We start from the raw sequence: 8,112 nt of genomic DNA, 5'->3' as shown, positions 1-8,112 counted from the left end.
CCTTGCAGGAACTTGAAGGAACTGCAATGGGACATAAAGATAAAAAATCAGGAAAAGATAACCAAGAACAAAATCTCCCTCTATCCCCTCTATCCACAGAATGATATAACTCATTTTCTTCTCGTACTTTTCCTAAAAAGTATCCTGAGAGGCAGGGGATGCTCAGAGCATTCGTGATTAAAAATCCAGAGACTGCAACTTTTGTTCTTAAGTGCTTTTCTTAGCTTGACCTGATTTTGCTCCAAGGATGAGGATGATAAGATCCCATGGCATATTTGGGGCATTCTGGGGTTCAGAGTCAGAGGGTAGGTAAATACTTGATCTTAACCACAGATAAGCCTGGGCTTAGGGCTTGTCATTAGATGATCACCCAATTTATAGGATATGAAATGGATCTGTGTATCTGTTGTGTGGGTTTTTTTCTTTGTAGTCACCACCTCTTCCCTCCAGGTTTTAAGACTTCCTTTTAAATGTAATAATTAAATGTGGAACACAGCTGTTGGAGATTTAATAGCCTGCTTGGCAATACATTAAAATCAATATTGTGATCATAAGCAGGGGATTATTAAGGTTACTTTGCAACACCAGAGTTAAGTTTTTTTTATTATTATTATCCATATGAACACAACAGTCATTTCATAAATATTAAACACACCCAATTCCCTCCTCATGCTAATGAAATTGAGAGTCAGAATGGATAGGGACATTATGAGACAATCTATGATACTGAGAAGCCGAAAGAAATGAAATGGGGGAAAATGCTATTGGGGAAAAAAAAAATCAACTGTGATTAAACTAGTGGACCGGACTTTGAAAACATCGACTCTGTGTAACATTTCACAATTTTCAGGTAGTGCTGGAATGTGTATTCGCCATCTTTTAAATGTATGCCACTTCTCTTGGCACATAATTTGGCATTTGCTAAGATCTGAAAACAACACTGAAAGTTTAGTCCACAAGAAATAAAAACCCAATGAATTGACAAAGGAAAAGTAATAATAGCAATTACTTGAGAAAATGTGTCCACTATTGTATTTTGACAGCATTCATTCAACAAATTGTTATAGAGCACCTATTATGCCCCAGGCACTGTGTTAGGCACTGAAGAAGACAGACAAGGTCCCTTGTCTTATGGAGCTGACATTTTGGTGAGGAAGATATAAAAGAAACAAGTAAACAAGGTGGTTTTAGGTATCGATATGAGCTATGATGAAAATAAAATGGTGACCTAATAGAGAAGGATGATGGTGGGATTCGTTATATAGGGTGGCTACTTTCTATAGGGAAGGCTTTCCCAAAGAGATAATAGTTTAGCCAAGACCTAAATGATGGGAAGCAGTATACATTGCAAAGATCTGGGGAAGGGCATTGTAGGCAGAAGGACGAGCAAAATTCGAGCTCCTAAGATGGAAGCCATCTTGGCACTTTCAAATAAGAGAAAAGAGAACTCTTTGTGGTCAAGTGAGTGAGATGAAGAGTAGAAGTGGAAGAGCTCAGGCAGGTGATGTAGGACCTTGTAGGCACGTGAGGAGTTTAATTTTTTTATTATTGCAATGGAAATGAGCAATGGAAAGCTTGACTGAATGATTTTAAGCAAGTGATATAATGAAGTGATATAAAGACTGATGTGATGAAGTTAAGGTGAAGACCCACATGTCCAAATTGCCCCTTGCCCAAAGGCAAGGTAGGGAAGCAAGAGCACTCTCTACACCTGAAGCTTCGACACTGAGGTTCTAGTCCTTGTTATTCCACTAAACTAGCTAGGTTAGCTGAGACCAATCACAACCAGTTAAGTGGCAGGGATTCATTAGTTTATTTACCAAACATTTATTAATTGCCTACTTAGGTCTAAATCCTGGGAATTGAGAGACACACACAAAAAAATGGCACAATCCTAAACTTCAAAGAGCTCACAATTTAGAAGAATAAAATCGCAAGAGTCAGCACATTTTTAAATAGATTTGGGTATTCTTGGATAAGAGGCTATATAGTCCCAGGTGATTTTTATAAGATTTAAATGAGATATATGCTTTGAAAACTGTGGATAACTTATAAATGATAGCTTTTGCTTATAGAAATTAGCATTCTGTCCATTGCAAGTGACAGAATGCCAACTCGAACTGATTAAGTTTGAAAGAAATTCATTCCTTTATGTCACTGAAAAGCCCGTGGCTTCAGACATGGCTGGATCCAGGAACTCAGACAATACCATCAGAACTAAGCTCACACTCTGCACCTTTCCATTCTGCCTTTCTCTGCAATGTCTTTATTTCAGGGCAGGTTCTTCCCTTATGATGGCAAGATGGCTTCCAACAGCTTCAGGTGTACATCTTATGCTTCTAGCAACCCTAGCAGTAAGTGATTTTTCTCTCCAAATTTCAACAGCAAAGTTACAGACCTAGTTCACGTTGAAATAGGTAAAATATTTAGTTTACACAGAATTAATAATTATGTGACTGGAGTTCATGTCTGTAGCTATAAAGCAGTCATTTTCAATGACAAAAGATTTTCAGTATTATATTATGTGGAGATTTTTATAATTATATGTATGTATATAATTAAAATAATAATATGTAATGTATGTAATTAAAATAATAATACATGCTTTAAAGAAGTAGTACTAGGATCTGAACCTAGCCATCCCCAAGCTGATGAGCAGAACAAAAATTTTTATAAGGAAAACTGTTTAAACATGCTTATACAATATCCTTGTCAGCAGTTATCAAAGAATTTCATGATGACCTTCTTTGACATTGAATATATGCACTAAATGTTGTAAAATAATGCCTCTGAAGAATGAGGAACTTCCTCCATCCCTTGGCACTAGTCAGTAAAGGAAGTCAAATACCACAAACTTCCCTCGCACAACTACCAATTCATGGGCTTTAGGAAATTCAATATTTTGTTAAAATGGCAAGAATATCTAAATATTTCAAAGGGCTTCCTTTGAATAATCGGCGAGGCATCAAACCAAAGCAGTGCTGCACCAAAAGCTAGGAAGTCTATCCCTTCTTTCTCGCCCTTAAGTCCATCTCAGAAAACTGCTCAGTCCACAAGTATTTGTGATCAGTAACTGTGTCCTAAATATTCAATAATATTTCTGAAACAGTATCAACCTGATAAGTTTCATGGTCGTGTAGTTTTAAGAAAGTCATACATTTTTCCTGGACCTCAGTTTCATTATTTGTGACAATGCAGAGAATGAGCTGATTATAATCTCTATGAAGTCATACATACATACATACATACACACACATATTATATTCCTATATACGCATACATAAACACACACACATTATCAACTTCTATATTCCTAGCACCAAGCCCCAGTGCCTAGCACATAGTAGATGCTCAAGAAATATTCATTCAATGACCAAACCATTTAAGGAACGATCAGTGATTACCAAAAATGCAAATCCATGTTCTCATTTTCAACTGAGTGGAGGCGAAAATGAAAATAAACAAAAAGGATGGTGGAATGAGTTTTTCACGAAGTTAGCTTCATTTCATTCAGGAATTGTATTTTATTTTGAGAACTCTTTCCTACCAAAATGTTTGGTGTTAAAATGCCCGTACCATTTATGCTATGACGGCGATAGTATTTAGTCATTACTTTTTACATAATTTCCTTTCTCGGCAAAACTGAAAGTTAGTACACTGTGTTGATCCCCAAGTCCTTCGATTTTTAAAAAAAAATTAATCATCTCTGAAAGCAAAAAGGTGGTGAACCAAGAGCCAGCTCCGAAATTCTATGAGACAAACTTTTCTTACCGGTGGTTTGAACTGAATAACTATACCCACGGTGTGATTCAGGACCATGGACAGATCTCTGAGTAGCAGGTCCATCTCCGTGGAAGAAGGGCTGGATTTACACGAGTAAATACAACAAGCTCTGCTTTGAGCGTGGCAGTCTTTGTGCAAGCATAACTCCAGGCCTAATACCTAAATTAATGAGTTTAAGTCTCCATGTAATGAAATATTCAGATTATGATTACACTTAGTTTCATTAATTGCATTCTCAGACTAATGTGATGGGATTTCCCTTTCAACTTGTAATTAACTTTATGGAGAATTCTTACTGGAATTTTTTAAGGCGGCTTTCTAAAACCTTCTTGGAAATTATTTTAATATGTGTATTATGGTATTAAACTATGTTGCTTGATTTTATATTGGCTGTTATTTTTTAAAAGAAGAAAAAACTCCATAATAATCTTGAAGAGTGACAAACTAACAGAATTGAAAGTGTTCTCCAGAAAGAAACTGTATTCAACCCACAATAGCTGGTCCTGAGGTTTTGATTTTCCCAGGTCAGACATAGCATTTTTATTTTCCTACCAAAAGCAGTGTCACCCTAACCAAACAAATTCCTCTTCTCCCTTTATACAATGTGTGTAAAACTAATCCGACCTGCAAGAGAGAGCTATATTCTAAAACTGATAGTTCTCCCCTCAATCAAACATTAGAAAAAGTCAGGGCATAGATTTCTCTCTCTCTCTCTCTCTCTCTCTCTCTCTCTCTCCCCTTCTCTCTCCTTTTGCTTGTGTTGTTGTTGTTTTATTATTTCTTTTTTCCTTTTTTTTTTTGGTGGGGAGTTGGAGGAACATGAAAATTTCCTGCTTTCTTTCACCCGGATTCTTGGAAAGTTGTTGGAGAGTATTTATTTTCCAGAATAAAATGTCAATTTCTTAGGAAAATCTGTCCCAGTGGGAAAATCTTCCCTTTTCTTCAGCCTCAGGTGTTTTGAGGAAGCCTTCTGCATGCTCTCAAAGCATCCTGTACTTGTTCTTAACCTGCTGCTGTGCCATTACCTGTCTGTTCTGCCACGACCACACCCATCATAAGCCCAAGAGGATGTTTCCTATTTTTGTCTCATTCATCCTCATACCACCAAGTCCTAGCACATTGCCTGACACATAGCAGGGTTTTACAAAATATCAATTGAATGTTGATAGATCAAATGGAAACATTAATGACAAGAAAGCAAACAATTATCTAAAATCTGAGTCCTCTAGGACAGAAATAGTGACTTTATCTCAGTTGGTCTATTTTCAAAGATGAGTGTAATCTAATACAGTGATTCTTAGTGGAAATCAGTAAAGAGAAGAAGAGACATAAGCTGGTACATCACCCAGTGCAGGTCCTTGAGAAAGGCATGAGAAAGGTCATGAATCGAGTACAAAGTTTAAAGCCAGACAGACATGGTTTCATGAACTCTTTACCAAATATCTCTGTGGCCTTGGGAAAATTACTTAACCTCCCTGAGCCACAGTTTCCTCATCTATAACATGTGGGTGCAAATACTTATTTCGATTATTTCGTGGAGTTGTTGTGAGAAGTAAAATGCATGCACATTGTAGGTGCAAAACAAGTGTCACTCTGTGTCATTTCTTACTCTTTTTTTAATCCACACTGTGTCAATCTCATTGTAGGCATGTTGCATCACTTAATCCTAATATATAAATAGAAATGCTCTCCCAAAAAAAACCATGTCCAAGGATAAGCTTTCCTTAGTATGGAAGGGACAGAACTTGGCATCTTTAAAACTAAACCAGACACTGTGATGAACACAGGCTTTCTTTACAAATAATCCTACAGCTGGTTGGAAGCACTTTGTAAAGGCAACACAAATCTAATTAGGCAATGCCATGTGGCCAGCATTAGCAGCAAATTTTGAAAAGAGCCCAGGAGATGACTTACAAAAAGGGGTGATTTTTTTTTTCTTTCAAGGGCTCTGTTTCTGTTGCTTGCATGTGTACACACACACACATACACACAATCTCGTTTTCTGTGTAAAAATACAAGACATGTTTGGGGCCATTCAGATTCCTAATGGCCTGTTCTGCCAGGGTAAATAAAATATTAAAATCAATATTCCTAGCAGAACAAAAGCTCATGTGTTTTAAAATGGGAATAAAAGAAAAACAGAAGACAGGAACAAATGGCTAAGAATGGGACAGCTGCTCCATTAAAGCTCTTTCCTTGGGAAGGAATTGACAGTTTCTTCGGATCTCATTTGCATCAAAAACATTAGTAGTAACAAATGCACACATCACACACACAAATTGTGTTATCAGCTGGCACACAGAGTGGAAACATTTTCACTCCGAAGACAACCGCAAACCCAGTTCATGGTGATGTGTATCATTGTTCCCTGGTGAACGTACCACGTTAGCACCGACATTCACTCATTACACAAATAATAATAGTAACCACCAACACTTGAGTTACCAGGCATTATGCTAAGTTCTTTCTATGTGTTCATTCATCGAATCCTCACAACAATCTTAAAAGGGAAATGTTATTTTGCTCCCTTTATAGAATGGGAAACTGAGGTTCCGAGAATTAAATTAGTTTTTCCAAGATTACACAACTAATGGGTGACAGAGCAGATACCCAGTCCAGTTATGCCTGCCTCGCAAGCCCAAATCCCCCACTCCCTCACTGCCTTATCTCAAAGACATATTAGGCATGGTTAGTGAGCAACACTGGCATGTCAGGGACTCACCTATAACACTGAATAAATACTTCAAGAGAAATCCAGAGCTCTCGATCTAAAACTATACAAAGTCAATTCAGGCTACTGCATGGACCCTACAAATGTGTTTAGCTGATCCAGGGTGGATCCACTCCCCTAACTGTTATTAACCCTATGATTTACGAATTCATGGGCCAAAATCATTACAGTCACAGATCTTCAGATAGAAGAGCTAGCCTGCCCAACTATGGAAAAGAACATTTTGGTTTCAGAAACAAGAGGGTTGGTAGCTAAGGCTTTCAAGAAGAGAGTTAAAGTCTCACATGAGTAGGAATTAACCAAGTTCTCTCAAAGCTCGAAATCTGCTAATGGGTTCCACCAGCCTTCTTCTGGAACTTGGGGTAGAGATTCAGTCATGCGTGCATGTACTTGTTCATTCAACAAACATCTGTTGAATACAGTGTAATTTCTAGGCACTGGAGATAAACAGGGGTGAGTAAAACAAATGCAACCCTGCCCCCACCCTACTTACCAAGCATGGCCTGCTTGGAGAACCTGCCCCACTAAAGTCCTGAGAGGGAGCCCTGAGATACTCTCCACCCCACCCAGCTGATTGAACCGGAGTCAGACAACTGATCCAGGGAAAACCAGGCCGTTGAAGAAACCCATCCCATCTTCTCTCTCCAGATCTTTTGAACTAAATGGACTACATGAAGGACAGGAAAGATAGTGATGCTATATCTTTATTCATTCCACCTACCAAAGTCCCTCTGGTGGTCCTGATTCCCACCCTTCTGGAGCCTGGATATTCACCAGATGATAATCTATGTGCATCCAGACTATAGAATCAGACAGACCTAGGTTTGAATCCCAGCTCCTCTGTTTATTAACTAGGATATCATAGACAAGTCCTTTAATTTTTAATTTCGGTATGGATATTTTCTAATATACGCAAAGAAAGAGAACAGAATAATGAACATCCATGTATTTGATCACCCAGCTGCAATATCTTCCCCATCTTGCTTCATCTACTGTCCCCCATAATTCTGTATTTTCCCGGAGATTTTTAAAGTAAAGCTTGGTCATCATGTTAGATGAGTTTCTTAACTTCCATGAATCTCCTTCATAAAGCAGGAATAATGATACTTCTTCCACAGGCTTTTTCATTCACTGGACAAAAATTGACGGAGCTGCTGCCACGAGCCAGGCCAGTTCCTGCCGTAGGGGGTGCAGCTGTGACAATACCAAGCATTTGTTTCCCTGGAGTTTACTTGGTAGTCGAAGAGGCATAAATAATGAGCAGGACAATTTCAGAGAGCACAAAAGTTACAAATAAAACAATGCGGACAGAGGAAACAGTGGGTAGACAAGAAGTCCTCTCCAATGAGGTGGCAATGGGGCTAAGCTGTAAATGGGAAGAAGTGTGGGAGCAGGGTGCTGTGGGCAAAAAGCACAGCCAGTGCAAAGACCCTGAGGCAGGAATGAGCCAGGCTGTTGGAGGGTTGTTTTGAGTATGGAATGGGCTATTACCTTTAAAGCTTTAGCACACAATGCCCTGGTACATGGCCAGCGCCCAATAAATGTTAGTTCCTCCTAAGGGAGAACCCAGCATAAGACCATAAGTACTCTACGGTATA

The 8,112-nt window shown here is 38.5% G+C and overlaps 1 protein-coding gene across 1 annotated transcript in view; it reads right to left on the bottom strand.

Moving 5' to 3' along the window:
* Positions 1-8,112, bottom strand: part of SHISA9 (shisa family member 9) — a 262,273-nt gene that overhangs the window by 236,524 nt on the left and 17,637 nt on the right. The gene's annotated exons all lie outside the window — the stretch shown is intronic.

Source organism: Pteropus alecto, unplaced genomic scaffold, assembly GCF_000325575.1.
Source record: "Pteropus alecto unplaced genomic scaffold, ASM32557v1 scaffold34, whole genome shotgun sequence".
Lineage (NCBI taxonomy): Eukaryota > Metazoa > Chordata > Mammalia > Chiroptera > Pteropodidae > Pteropus > Pteropus alecto.
The sequence above is the reverse complement of the archived record's forward strand: the minus strand, read 5'-3'. Positions and strand labels throughout refer to the sequence as shown.